The sequence below is a fragment of the Oryctolagus cuniculus genome, chromosome 9 (genome assembly GCF_964237555.1).
Source record: "Oryctolagus cuniculus chromosome 9, mOryCun1.1, whole genome shotgun sequence".
Classification (NCBI taxonomy): Eukaryota; Metazoa; Chordata; class Mammalia; order Lagomorpha; family Leporidae; genus Oryctolagus; species Oryctolagus cuniculus.
The window spans coordinates 886,311-900,555 of NC_091440.1; the positions used below are offsets into that span (position 1 = coordinate 886,311).

At 63.0% G+C, this 14,245-nt stretch overlaps 1 protein-coding gene across 10 annotated transcripts in view; it reads right to left on the reverse strand.

Moving 5' to 3' along the window:
- MCF2L (MCF.2 cell line derived transforming sequence like) overlaps positions 1-14,245 on the reverse strand; it is a 138,969-nt gene that overhangs the window by 59,539 nt on the left and 65,185 nt on the right. The gene's annotated exons all lie outside the window — the stretch shown is intronic.

A 14,245-nucleotide genomic window follows, 5' to 3' on the forward strand; every position in this document is an offset into this window, starting at 1 on the left:
AGGAACCCAGGCTGGGCACGGTCGCTCAGAGAAGGCCTGAAATCCACGTGTACGCGCCTGGGAGTGGCGGCTTCCGGCCTGGAGGTGCCGCATGCAGAGGAAGGCGTGTGGGGAGCCACGGTTGCATCACCTGTCAGCACGAAGAATGGGGAGTCCACCAGGAACCCTGGGGTTTCTACCCAAACCCCCTTCTCCTGCCCTGGGAAGCAACCATCTACACCCGACTCGGGGCCAGGGAGTGTCCTGACCTCACTGCACCCACGCTCTCCATGGGGACGTCCTGACCTCACTCCATCCACCCTCTCCACGGGGACGTCCTGACCTCACTGCACCCACGCTCTCCATGGGGACGTCCTGACCTCACTGTCCCCACCCTCTCCATGGGGACGTCCTGACCTCACTCCATCCACAATCACCATGGGGACGTCCTGACCTCACTGCACCCACGCTCTCCATGGGGACGTCCTGACCTCACTGCACCCACCCTCTCCACGGGGACGTCCTGACCTCACTGCACCCACCCTCTCCATGGGGACGTCCTGACCTCACTGCACCACCCTCTCCACGGGGACGTCCTGACCTCACTGCACCCACCCTCTCCACGGGGACGTCCTGCCCTCACTGCACCCACCCTCTCCACGGGGACGTCCTGACCTCACTGCACCACCCTCTCCATGGGGACGTCCTGACGTCACTGCACCCACCCTCTCCACGGGGACGTCCTGACCTCACTGCACCCACCCTCTCCATGGGGACGTCCTGACCTCACTGTCCCCACCCTCTCCATGGGGACGTCCTGCCCTCACTGCACCCACGCTCTCCAGGGGAATGTCCTGACCTCACTGCACCCACCCTCTCCATGGGGACGTCCTGACCTCACTGTCCCCACCCTCTCCATGGGGACGTCCTGCCCTCACTGCACCCACGCTCTCCAGGGGAATGTCCTGACCTCACTGCACCCACACTCACCATGGGGACGTCCTGACCTCACTGCACCCACACTCACCATGGGGACGTCCTGACGTCACTGCACCCACCCTCTCCATGGGGACGTCCTGACGTCACTGCACCCACCCTCTCCACGGGGACGTCCTGACCTCACTGCACCCACACTCTCCAGGGGAATGTCCTGACCTCACTGCACCCACACTCACCATGGGGACGTCCTGACCTCACTGCACCCACACTCACCATGGGGACGTCCTGACGTCACTGCACCCACCCTCTCCACGGGGACGTCCTGACCTCACTGCACCCACACTCTCCAGGGGAATGTCCTGACCTCACTGCACCCACACTCACCATGGGGACGTCCTGACCTCACTGCACCCACACTCACCATGGGGACGTCCTGACGTCACTGCACCCACCCTCTCCATGGGGACGTCCTGACGTCACTGCACCCACCCTCTCCATGGGGACGTCCTGACCTCACTGCACCCACCCTCTCATGGGGACGTCCTGACCTCACTGCACCCACCCTCTCCACGGGGACGTCCTGACCTCACTGTCCCCACCCTCTCCACGGGGACGTCCTGACCTCACTGTCCCCACCCTCTCCACGGGGACGTCCTGACCTCACTGCACCCACGCTCTCATGGGGACGTCCTGACCTCACTGCACCCACCCTCTCATGGGGACGTCCTGACCTCACTGCACCCACCCTCTCCATGGGGACGTCCTGACCTCACTGCACCCACCCTCTCATGGGGACGTCCTGACCTCACTGCACCCACCCTCTCCATGGGGACGTCCTGACCTCACTGCACCCACGCTCTCCACTGTGGCCGGGGGCTTCCTGAAGTCTTTGGACTTCCAGGGTGCTGACGCCAGCTGGGGCCCACGGTGGGGCTGGTTTGGACACTGTCTCCCCCACATCAGTGAGCGGCCGTACAAGTCCCCGTATAAGTCCTTGCCTTGGTTCTGGGAACATCCACCCACGAGGTCCCCTGCCTTCCACGTCTCAGCTTCCAGACAGCACTGCCCACAAGGGGAGACAGGTGTGCGTGTCACGGCCTCCAGTGTGGAAATTTCCACACGAACCCTCAGTCTTCATCCTGACTGATGTGAGCAGTGCTGCTCCCCTTGGCCAGCCCCCAGGCTCCTGGGCACAGCTCTGGGCCTCACAGGTCTTGGAGCCCAGGAGCCTGGCCCCTGGCCCTGGACCAGGGACAGGCCGGCTCTGCCCACGGTCCGTCCCCTGCCTGGGTCACATGGGGCTGGGCGCCGTTGACAGATGTCCACCGGGTCTCCTCACCCAGGCCCTGTCCCCGGTGTCTCCCTGGATGGGCCCAGGGCATTCAGCTTTGACCTGTGCATGGCCACCGCCTGCATAGCTTCCTGTCCTGCCCCGCTCTGGCCCTGTTCAGCTCCTTCCCAGAAGCCCCCCGTCTCACAGGTCTGTCTCCACCTCCTCCCTGGGAGGGCCTCACCGTCCTTGCCTCACGGGCACCCACATGTCTCCCCAACCCCTGCTCATGGCTGCCCTGCCTCAGGGCTGCAGGGGCCATGTCTGGGCTCCCCTGCCCCCAGGGCCCGGCCTGGGCTCCCCTGGCGGAGCTCAGAGAATCAGCGTGGATGGAAGGGAGGGTGACTTCCAGGCCCCCTGGAATGCAGTGCTGGGTCCTCCACAGCCTACAGGCTGGCTCTGGGTCCCTGCCTGTCATGGGCTCAGGCACGTGGCGCCCACTGTCCACCCCACGACGCATCTGGACCCCACACTTGCAAATTCCCAAGGCCAGGACTGACCCTAGCGCTGCACCTTAGCGCAGGCGCCCGTGACGGCTCACGCTGAGTCTGCGGGAGTCAGCGAGATCTGGCCGCCTCGGGCCACCTCCGGCCATGCTTCCCACCTGACGGCGGCTGAGGACACTCGTGGGCGACCCAGAGTGCGAGTTTTCACAGATGCCCAGGGACGCTCCGGGCCTGGCGGCCCTTCCTGACTGCTCACGCCAGACGCCCTGGGCTCCTCCTCCAATCTCATTAACAAAGAACAGCACAGAGCAGTCGCATTGCTGCGACTCCGTTCAGGAGACAGAGGGTCCCGGAGATGACCCGCCAGCAGCCTGGGGCAGGAAGCGTGGTGACCCCGCCGTCTATGAGGTCACACATGGTGCAGCCTGGCGCCCGAACTTCTCCGTCAGCACCGGATCTGCGCGGGGAGAGTGAAGGAGGCCCTTGTGGGAAGGGGCGGGGGTCAGCGGGCGGCGGCCAGGCCTGGCCCTGAGGCCAGAGGGGCCGCCGTGGAACCCCGGCCTGAGTGCTTGAGCGCAGGCGAGGGGGCTTCTTCTTTTCTTGATGTCTCTGTCCTCCCTCGAAAACCCACCCAAGCAAGCTTCCCAGGCAAGCTGGCTGGAGACCTGCTCTACTTTATCTCAGACATGGGCGGACGCGTCCAGGCAGAACCTTGCCTGCTCCTGACCCCTTGTGGGGCCGTCGACCCCTGCCTGGTGCCCAGCAGCCAAGAAAAGGCACCAGAAGCAGAGTGGGGAAACCCAGGTGCGGGAGGGCAAAGCAGCTCGGGGCAAAGCCGGTCCCTGCTGCTGACCCTGGCCGGCCCTGGCCTCCCTCCTACAGAGTCCACTGTCTGCTAATTGCCCCTTTATTTGCAGCTGGCAAGGAGCCATGCCCACAGGCGTCAGCCCACTGCCGCTGAGACACAGCAGTTTTGCTGCTGCAGGTGCAGGCTGGGTCAGCCGGGCTCGCGTCACAGGCGCCCAGCGCAGGGAGCAGCGCCTGGAGAGGGAGCAGCCAAAGAAAGGGAGGCCATAGGGCCCAAACGAGACCCAGTTTGGTACAGAGGGTACCGGGTGGGCGGGGCGGGAGCTGGGAGGGCAGCGGGCTGGTGGCCTCTCTCAGCTGTGGGGGAAGGGATGCCCTGAGCTCGTCTGTCCCAGCCTGGGCGGCAGTGCCCCTAGACAGCGGTCACGTCCGGCTTGAGGAAGGAGATTTAGGCCAACCTGGTTGGCAGCATCTTCCCTCCAGGAAATCCCAAGTATTTTTAGCACCTGTCGCTGACAGATCAGAACCACAGGGCACGCGGCGCGGGTCACTGTGTTTTTCTGCCTCAGACCGAATCCTTACAATTTTAAAATAAAAGCCCCCATGGGAAAGCGCTCTCCCAAAGCAGTCACCAGAGAGGAAGCGAGGTCAGCCACAGGGGTCATTTCAGAGACCCGATCTGCAGGAGTCAGGGCTCAGGGGCCAGCAGTGGGCGCCGGCTCGGCCAGCACGGGGGTCTGTGTGATCTGTGCGGGGAGGTGTGCACACCAGGGTCCAGAGCCTCTCCAGAGTGTGTGGACTCCAGCCCACACTCCCCAGGGCAGCCTCCCCACTGGCTCGCGGTCCCCAGTGCAGGCCGGCGTGGGGCTCACTGGGAGGCCTGGCGCTCCCACCCAGCACACAGTCGCCAACAGTCTCCAAGTGCACCTGGCATTTTCCGTCCATCATCCCATGCTGGACGTGACTGCTGTCCAGGGACGCCGCTGCTGAGGCTGGGGATGCGTCAGGTCCTTGATAGGCGACCCCAAGCCTGCTACTGCTCTGAGGCTCCTCCCCTCGACCCCGCCGTGCCGCCTGACTCCGGCCACCTCCCTGACTCCCACCCCAGAGGGACCTGGGCCTGCCCTTGGGGCTGGACACCAGCTGTCCTTCCTGGGCTCTGGGTGTTGGCAGGCGTGGCACACAGCTGCTCAGGGCGTCCACTGCACAGGGGCAGCTGAGCAGCCAAGTGGGTGGGGCAGTGTGCCCTACAGGAGCGATGCACGTGGTAGGCCCTGCAGAGTCACGCAGGCCTGGCCACGTCTGCAGATGCACATGTCTCCTTGCCTTTGCCAGTGTCTCCCTGCCTCCGTCTGTGTCTCCCCATCTCTGTCTGTCTTCTGTCTCCGTCTGTCTGTCTCCCTGCCTCTGTCTCTCTGTCTCCCTGCCTCTGTCTCTCTGTCTCCGTCTGTCTGTCTCCCTGTCTCCATCTGTGTCTCCCCATCTCCGTCTGTCTTCTGTCTCCGTCTGTCTTCTGTCTCCGTCTGTCTGTCTCCCTGTCTCCATCTGTGTCTCCCTGTCTCCGACTGTCTTCTGTCTCCCTGTCTCCATCTGTCTTCTGTCTCTGTCTGTCTGTCTGTCTTGTTTCTCCATCTGTCTGTCTCCCTGCCTCCGTCTGTCTGTCTCCCTGCCTCCGTCTGTCTGTCTCCCTGTCTCCATCTGTGTCTCCCTGTCTCTGTCTGTCTTCTGTCTCCGTCTGTCTTCTGTCTCCGTCTGTCTGTCTCCCTGCCTCTGTCTGTCTCCCTGTCTCTGTCTGTCTCTGTCTCCCTGCCTCCGTCTGTCTGTCTCCCTGCCTCCGTCACTCCCTCTCCCCTGGCCCCCAGCCCACACCCGTTCTACACTCTGCTCCGCCCAACCTCCCACTGATGCCTGTTCTTCTCTGTGGAAGCTGAGGCTCACACAGCTGGTCCCCAGCCCTCCGCTGCTAGCAGGGGACACACCAGCCCTGCATGGGTGGATGACTGCCGGACCAAGGGCTGGGTACACCCTGGGAACACTGGCCAGGCCTGCAGTGGGAACAGGAACAGGTGACCACCTCAGGCTGAGCCCTCCTACCGTCTGTGTCCCCGCACTTCCCTTGGCCCTTTGTCCCGAAGCCCAGTCACTGACCGCGGCCTGGAGCCTCAGCCCCACCCCCGTCACAGGAAGGGGCATGGGGAGCCATATGCAGGGGCTGGGAGGGCTTGGTCCCCTGCGAATGCCCGTGTCCCCACTGGTGGGCGCGTGACCCCTGCCATGGGGGCAGAGGTGCCTTGTTGGGGGAGGTCTGGGTGCACCAGGGCTTCCCCCAGCAACAGGAGACCATGGCAACCGCGGGTGCACGGTGCCATCCAGGGAGCCCTGCCCCGTGCCCTTGTCTCGCCCGTGCCCTCAGCTGGGCTGGCTGCTTCCTGACCTTGAGTGCCTGGTGCTCTTCCCACCTCGCTGAGATGGAACGGACAAAAATCACGGGCACCCACGGCCTACAGCGTGACGCTCCGATCCACACCTCCACGGGGAAACGGCGGCCATGAGGAAGCTGATCCACGCAGCCACCACTGGTTTTCGGTGTGGTTGGAACACTCAAGATGTACGCCCAGCACACGAGAGGCCCGCAATGTCCACACACCTGCAGCTCTCCTCGCCCCGGGACTGGCGCCTGTCCCCGCCTCCAGCCCCGGAAGCCAGCGCCGTGTGCTCAGCCACTGTGCGGTTCCCGTCAGCCTGTGCACACAGCGGGAGCAGCTGGTGTTTGTCTTCCGTGTCTGACGCGTTTCGTGTAACAGAGAACCTTCAGCTCCACCTAGGCTGAGGCAGGCGACCGGATTTCCTTCTTTCTGGGGCTGCGTGGCATCCCGCGCCACGTTCTCCCGCGTCCACCTGCTGAGGGACTCGGCGGAGCCCACTCCCGAGCTGCCAAGGACCTGGGGGTGCAGAAACCCTGGCTCACCGCTGGGATGTGTGCCCAGGGCGGGGCTGCTGGACTGGACGGCGGCTGGCTTGTTGGGGACCCCCCAGTTCTCCTCCACAGCTAATTTGCACTCCCGCGAGCAGGTTTCTCTCCGCAAACTCTCTCTGTGCAGGCCCAGAGGAAACGGTACAACCCGGGGCCCCCAGGCCGCGATTCCCAATGGTGCGGGCGACTCTTCTGGACCTCAGCATCACCGCGCAAAAGTTTACTGAGAGCTGCCCCGTGAGAGACGGGTGCCAGGCCGCACCCCGCCACAGCCCCCCTGGGCTGGGTGGCCCGGGGCAGCCTGCCTCCCCTCTCTGAACCACGGGTGAAGGTCAGAGGCTTCGTGCACAGCTGCCCTGGAGCAGGCAGGGCCAGCAGCTTCCCGCAGGTGCCCGGACACGGCCAGCCTGGCGCTGCATGCGGGGGGACGCCCAGCAGCCCCACCCCTGCTGACCCCACTCTCAGAGCAGCTTCTCCTGAACTTGCCCCACGGACGTGACAGCTTCAACGGGCTGTGGTCCAGAGCCCACTCCTCTGCCAGCCTCGACGCAAACCTCCACGGGGAGAGCGGTGAGCCAGGGCCTCCTCTGACACCTCACTCGCTGCTCCCGCGCCCAGAAAGCCCTGTCGATGTCCCACCCAGCAGCCGCCCCGCGCCCTCGGCTGCCGGCACCACGCACGCCCTGAGCGGCAGCACCAAAGCAGTCCCGGCTCCCCAGGCTCCCAGCAGCGCAGGGCTGAGGCCCGGCACCCAGCAGGCAGGGCCACAGCCACCAGCCCGCCGACAGGGACGCCGACTGAGGGATCCGGGGGCACAGGAGTGTGGACGTCACCATCGAAGTGGAAGGGAAGTGCGGGGGGCCCGGCCACCAAGGGACGGGGATGGGGGGCATCTGTGGAAGACGCTCCCGTGGCTGCGCGTGGGAGACCTGGGGATGCCAGGACCATACCTCCCTCAGTGCGCGGCTCTTGGGACGCCAGAAGCAGTGTCTAGGGTCAGAGAGGCCACGGTGGAGACCCCTCCCGGCCCCACTGCAGAGGGAGCTGGCACGGAGACCAAACCAGGTGCAGATACCGGGTGGTCGGCCTGCTGGCGTGGCCCCTGCCCACGTGAGGACAGAGGGGGCTGGGAGTGGGGCTGGGCCTCTCTGGGAGAGGCCATGGACAGACACTCGGGGGTGACCTGCCAGGAGACAGGCACGAGAGGCCAGGCAGAGGCAGCGTCAGCCAGGGAGCCCACAGGGGCCTGAATTTACGCCACGTGTTGCTGCGCATACCAGGTCTACAGTGCCGAGGGCAGCTGGAGTGGGCACGGCTGACTCAGGGACACATGCTGGGGTCCGCCAGGCCCATCAGGACCCCATGGCGTGAGGAGCAGGCAGGTGCACAGGTATCACGAGGTCTCACTGGAGGTGCAGGGGCAGTTATGTGGACCCACGTGGGAATTCTGAGAACAGGTGCCCATGCTGGTGTGCTGGTGTATTGCTAACAAGTCCGTTCACGCCCCTGCCAGGCCCAGACACCACACTGGGCACTTCGGATCAGCTGGGCATGTGGCCCTGGCAGGCCCAGGCTGGGGCCGCCTACACAGGTGTCCTGCAGCCATGCAAAGGCTCAGGAGAGACCAGTGGCCGCTGAGCTCACAGAGCAGCAGGGCAGGCCAGGAGGGGCCACTCTGCCCAGGAGCTGCGTGCTCCATTCCTCAAGGACAAGCCCAGCAGCAAAGGAAAGGCCCAGAACGGGGCACCAGGAGCAGCCCTGGCCCAGAACGGGGCACCAGGAGCAGCGCTGGGCCCAGAACAGGACACCAGGACCAGCCCTGGCCCAGAACAGGGCACCAGGAGCAGCCCTGGCCCAGAACGGGGCACCAGGAGCAGCCCTGGCCCAGAACAGGACACCAGGACCAGCCCTGGCCCAGAACAGGGCACCAGGAGCAGTGCTGGGCCCAGAACGGGGCACCAGGAGCAGCCCTGGCCCAGAATGGGGCACCAGGAGCAGCCCTGGCCCAGAACGGGACACTAGGACCAGCCCTGTGCCCAGAATGGGGCACCAGGACCAGCCCTGTGCCCAGAACAGGACACCAGGAGCAGCCCTGGCCCAGAACGGGACACCAGGAGCAGCGCTGGGCCCAGAACAGGACACTAGGACCAGCCCCTGGGCCTAGAACAGGGCACCAGGAGCAGCCCTGGGCCCAGAACAGGGCACCAGGAGCAGCCCCTGGGCATGGAAAAAATGGCCCGGGGAAGCCTGTGGGCAGGTGGCTCTGCACAGAGCGGGGGCGGTACCACCGGCCACTGTGCACGGCCAACACCCCTGATGGCCCGAGGACGAGAGCCCTGTTTCCGCTGGTTCCAGCTTCCTCCCAGAGGCCCCTGTGCCAGGGAACCCAGCTAGCTCAGCGAGGTCGCTGGAGAAGAAGCAGCACCATACAGAAGTTGGAGCCCCTGCCCTGCGGGGGTGGGGGGGGAGGGTCTGTGTGTTTGCGTCCCAGGCCCCAGGGATGGCACAGGCTCTGCTCTCCCTTTGGTGCATCCCGGTTAGGAGAAGCCGCCATCCTGCAGCGTGGGGTCTGTGTTCCACGCACCGGTGATGGGACCACAGCCCTAGCCCAGCGGGTGCAGGCAGGGCTGCGCCTGGACAGGGAGTGGACGCCCAGCAGGGATGGGGCAGGGTTCAGACTGGACACTGCCTCACTGCCCCCAACAGGAGACATCGCCACCTCCAGCCCCATGGAGGTGTGGGCCGAGGCGGCTGTGGAGCGACCCAGGGATGCCCAGGGGCTCACGAGGGCCACGTAGGAGTCCAGGGCTGCACAGAACTCCAGGGCACCTGCCTGGGGGCAGTGACTCAGCTGCCACCCCTGAGGCAACTGAGCCCACTCTCCGCAGCCCAAACCAGCGGGACCCTGCTCCGAAGCCCACGCTGCGGGCTGGGGTCGCGGCACAGCACGGGGGCTCCGAGTGACACCCCCCGCCACACGTCAGGGACGTGCCAGGAAACTCCTCGGCCGGCTGGGACTCACGCCCGGTTCTGTGGCCTCCTGTGTGTACCCTCCCGGCCTGGCGAGGATCCTGTGGTGTGGGAGTTCTGCAGCGCCAGCCCCTCGGCCAATCCTCCCAGGACAGACACGGCCACAGCGGAATGAGAACACGCACGGGCTCGCTGCAGTCACCCATGCACGGACACACACGCAGGGGTCACGTGTACGCACACACATGCTCTCAGCTACTCACACATGCCATTTGCACATGCCACCTGTCACACACACACCCCTCACACAGATACAAGCAAGTGTGCACACTTACACACTCACCTACATCACATGCGCACACATGTACTCACATGTACACACGCCACACATACCAGTCACATACACATACGGGCACACTCACATATGCAGGCATCACTTACACACTCACCTACATCACACGTGCACACATGTACTCACATGTACACATGCCACGCATATCAATCTCACACACATATGGGCATACTCACATGTGTAGACATGACTTACTCATCTACATCCACGTGCACACATGAACTCACATGCACACATGCCACACATACCAACCTCGCACACATACGGGCACACTCACATATGCAGGCTTCACTTACACACTCACCTACATCACATGTGCACACATGTACTCCCATGCACATACACACACAGGCACTCTCATATGCCCAAACATCACATGTGCACACATGTACTCCCATGCACAGACACACACAGGCACTCTCATATGCCCAGACATCACATGCGCACACATGTACTCCCATGCACAGACACACACAGGCACTCTCACATGCCCAGACATCACATGTGCACACATGTACTCCCATGCACAGACACACACAGGCACTCTCATATGCCCAGACATCACATGCACACACATGTACTCACATGCATAGACACATACAGGCACTCTCACATGCCCAGACATCACATGCACACACATGTACTCACATGCACATACGCCACACATATCAATCTCACACACATATGGGCACACTCACATATGCAGGCATCACTTACACACTCACCTACATCACACGTGCACACATGTACTCAAGTGCACACACGCCACACGTGTCACAGACATGGCCACCCTCACACAGCAGACACACACTCACCATCATACCCACATTTACACACATCACATGCATACACACGCACAGTCGCTCACGTAGACACGCCCTCACACACACCCAGGCAGGCTATTCACACACAGACACACACACCCTGCACCCCACAGGAGCCCACTGCCATTGTGAAACAAAAGGGATTTTTCTGATGGCTTTTTCTTACCCATTCTAAAAGGATGACTCATCAATTTGAAATAAAGAGAATTAAGAGCAAGGCAGTCGGCACGAGTCCCACGAGCCCGCGTGAGGGGTGGGGCGGCCAGGCAGGTGCTCCCATTTGCTCCAGGAGGGGCTGCCGGCACGCGCACACACACACACACACACACACACCCCGGGCAGGTCACCGGTCCTGGGCCTCGTTAATCTGGTTAGCGGCACAGATGGGAGGCGTGGCCCCAGGGTGAGATCAGAGCTCAGAAGGACCAGCTTCGCCCAGCCTCGGGCGCTGCCTCTTCCCCGCCTCCCCTCCTGCCCACGGCACCTGTCTAGGGTGGAGCCCTCCAGGTAGACGGCAGGTGCTGACCGATCACAGAAAGCACAGGGAAGGGCCCGCCCCGGGCGCGGTGCAGTGCACTGGAGACAGCCTCGCCAGCCGTGTCCCCAGGAACGGCTCTGCGTCTGCGTGACGCCCACAGCTCCTCTGGGGCAGGAGGCAGCCCGGAGGGGCCCCTGCCCTGGGTGACAGAAGCGGCCGCAGGCCCTGGGCCATGTGCCTCAGGAGTCCACGCTGGCCAACGCCGGGGTGTGCAGAGGGCAAGTTCGAGGGATTAAACCCAGAACGTGGTTCTGAACAACCAGACATCCGGGTCATCAGTTAGGGCCACGCCCAAAGGCAGGCGGTCCCGGAATGGCAAAAGGTCCCCGCAGATGTCACGTACTTCCCAGGGCTCCCCTCTCCAGACGCAGGGCCGGTCTCACCACCCCCGCCCCCCGCAGCCTGGCAGCCCAGGTTCCAGTACCCACGGCCAGAACGCTCTGAAGATATTCTGCTCCCGATTCCCAAGAGAAACAGCTCCCAAGATCGAAGTGACGTTTACGACAGGATAAACAACTTTCACTACAGAAAACTCTCGAAACTGCTACAGGATTAAGGCTGCAGCTGTTAGCATCCGACGGTGCCCAGCTTCAACGTCGTAACACCTGCCACACCTGGGTGCCACGCTATGGAAGCTTCAGAACCAGTGGCTGCTTGGGGTGGTCTTGGCAAACACCTGACCGAGCCCGTGACCGAGAGAAGGAACCCTCACAGACTGGGGGCGGGGGGCTCAGAGCACGGCCACTCTGGCCCTGATGGGAGATGTGACGCAGGACGTCTTCCCCGCCCAGGCAGTGGTTCCGGCATGCAGGTGACACAATGGCAGCCGAATCTGAATGAACACACAGGAAGCTGCACTGCTGGGGAGACCTACTCCTTCACCTCCAACACCCTGAGAGCCCCACCTCACCTCCCCCAGCACCTGAGTCTCCTCACCTCACCTCGTCCAGCACCTGAGTCTCCTCACCTCACCTCATCACTTCCATCACCTGAGTCTCCTCACCTCACCTCCCCCATCACCTGAGTCTTCTCACCTCACCTCCCCCATCACCTGTGTCTCCTCACCTCACCTCCCCCAGCACCTGAGTCTCCTCACCTCACCTCGTCCAGCACCTGAGTCTCCTCACCTCACCTCATCACTTCCATCACCTGAGTCTCCTCACCTCACCTCCCCCATCACCTGAGTCTTCTCACCTCACCTCCCCCAGCACCTGAGTCTCCTCACCTCACCTCGTCCAGCACCTGAGTCTCCTCACCTCACCTCATCACTTCCATCACCTGAGTGCCCTCACCTCACCTCCCCCATCACCTGAGTCTCCTCACCTCACCTCCCCCATCACCTGAGAGCCCTCACCTCCTGCATCACCTGTGTCTCCTCACCTCACCTCCCCCAGCACCTGAGTCTCCTCACCTCACCTCGTCCAGCACCTGAGCCTCCTCACCTCCTCCAGCACCTGAGAGAGCCCTCACCTCACCTCGTCCAGCACCTGAGTCTCCTCACCTCACCTCATCACTTCCATCACCTGAGTCGCCTCACCTCACCTCCCCCATCACCTGAGTGCCCTCACCTCACCTCCCCCATCACCTGAATCTCCTCACCTCACCTCCCCCATCACCTGAGTGCCCTCACCTCACCTCCCCCATCACCTGAATCTCCTCACCTCACCTCCCCCAGCACCTGAGTCTCCTCACCTCACCTCCCCCATCACCTGAGAGCCCTCACCTCACCTCACCTGCTCCAACACCTGAGTCTCCTCACCTCACCTCCCCCATCACCTGAGAGAGCCTCACATCACCTCCCCCATCACCTGAGTCTCCTCACCTCACCTCCTCCATCACCTGAGTCTCCTTACCTCACCTCCCCCATCACCTGAGTCTCCTCACCTCACCTCCCCCATCACCTGAGTCTCCTCACCTCACCTCCCCCATCACCTGAGTGCCCTCACCTCACCTCCTCCATCATCTGAGAGCCCTCACCTCACCTCCCCCATCATCTGAGTCTCCTCACCTCACCTCCCCCATCACCTGAGCCCTCACCTCACCTCCCCCATCACCTGAGTCTCCTCACCTCACCTCCCCCATCACCTGAGTCTCCTCACCTCACCTCCATCACCTGAGAGAGCCTCACCTCACCTCCTCCATCATCTGAGAGCCCTCACCTCACCTCCCCCATCACCTGAGTCTCCTCACCTCACCTCCTCCATCATCTGAGAGCCCCACCTCACCTCCCCCATCACCTGAGTGCCCTCACCTCACCTCCTCCAGCACCTGAGAGCCCTCATCTCACCTCCCCCATCACCTGAGAGCCCTCACCTCACCTCCTCCATCACCTGAATCTCCTCACCTCACCTCCCCCATCACCTGAATCTCCTCACCTCACCTCCCCCATCACCTGAGAGCCCTCACCTCACCTCCTCCATCACCTGAATCTCCTCACCTCACCTCCCACATCACCTGAGTCTCCTCACCTCACCTCCCCCATCACCTGAGCCCTCACCTCACCTCCCCCATCACCTGAGAGAGCCTCACCTCACCTCCCCCATCACCTGAGTCTCCTCACCTCACCTCCCCCATCACCTGAGCCCTCACCTCACCTCCTCCAGCACCTGAGAGCCCTCACCTCACCTCCCCCATCACCTGAGTCTCCTCACCTCACCTCCTCCATCACCTGAGCGCCCTCACCTCACCTCCCGCATCACAAGGACACTGGTGCTGGCATGGTGCTCAGCCCTGCCTATGGTGCTGTCATCACTGGTGGACAGCAGGTTCGAGGCCTGGGCACCCAGCTGCTGACCCGGCTCTCTGCTACTGTGCAGGGAAGGCAGTGGACTCTGACCCAAGTGCCCGGGCCCTTCTATCCCCGCGGGTGACCTGAAGGGAGCGCCTGGCTGCTGGCCTCAGGTCAGCCTGGCCCAAGCTCTGGCTGTCCTGGCTGCCGTCTGGGGTTGAACCAGGAGATGGAAGATTGATTCTCTCTCTTATCTTTGGCACTCTGCCTTGCAAATGAATGAATATTTTTAAAAAATAAAATAGTAGACAATGTAGATGTTTAATTGCTGCCACTGATAGCTCTTGTTTGATTCACT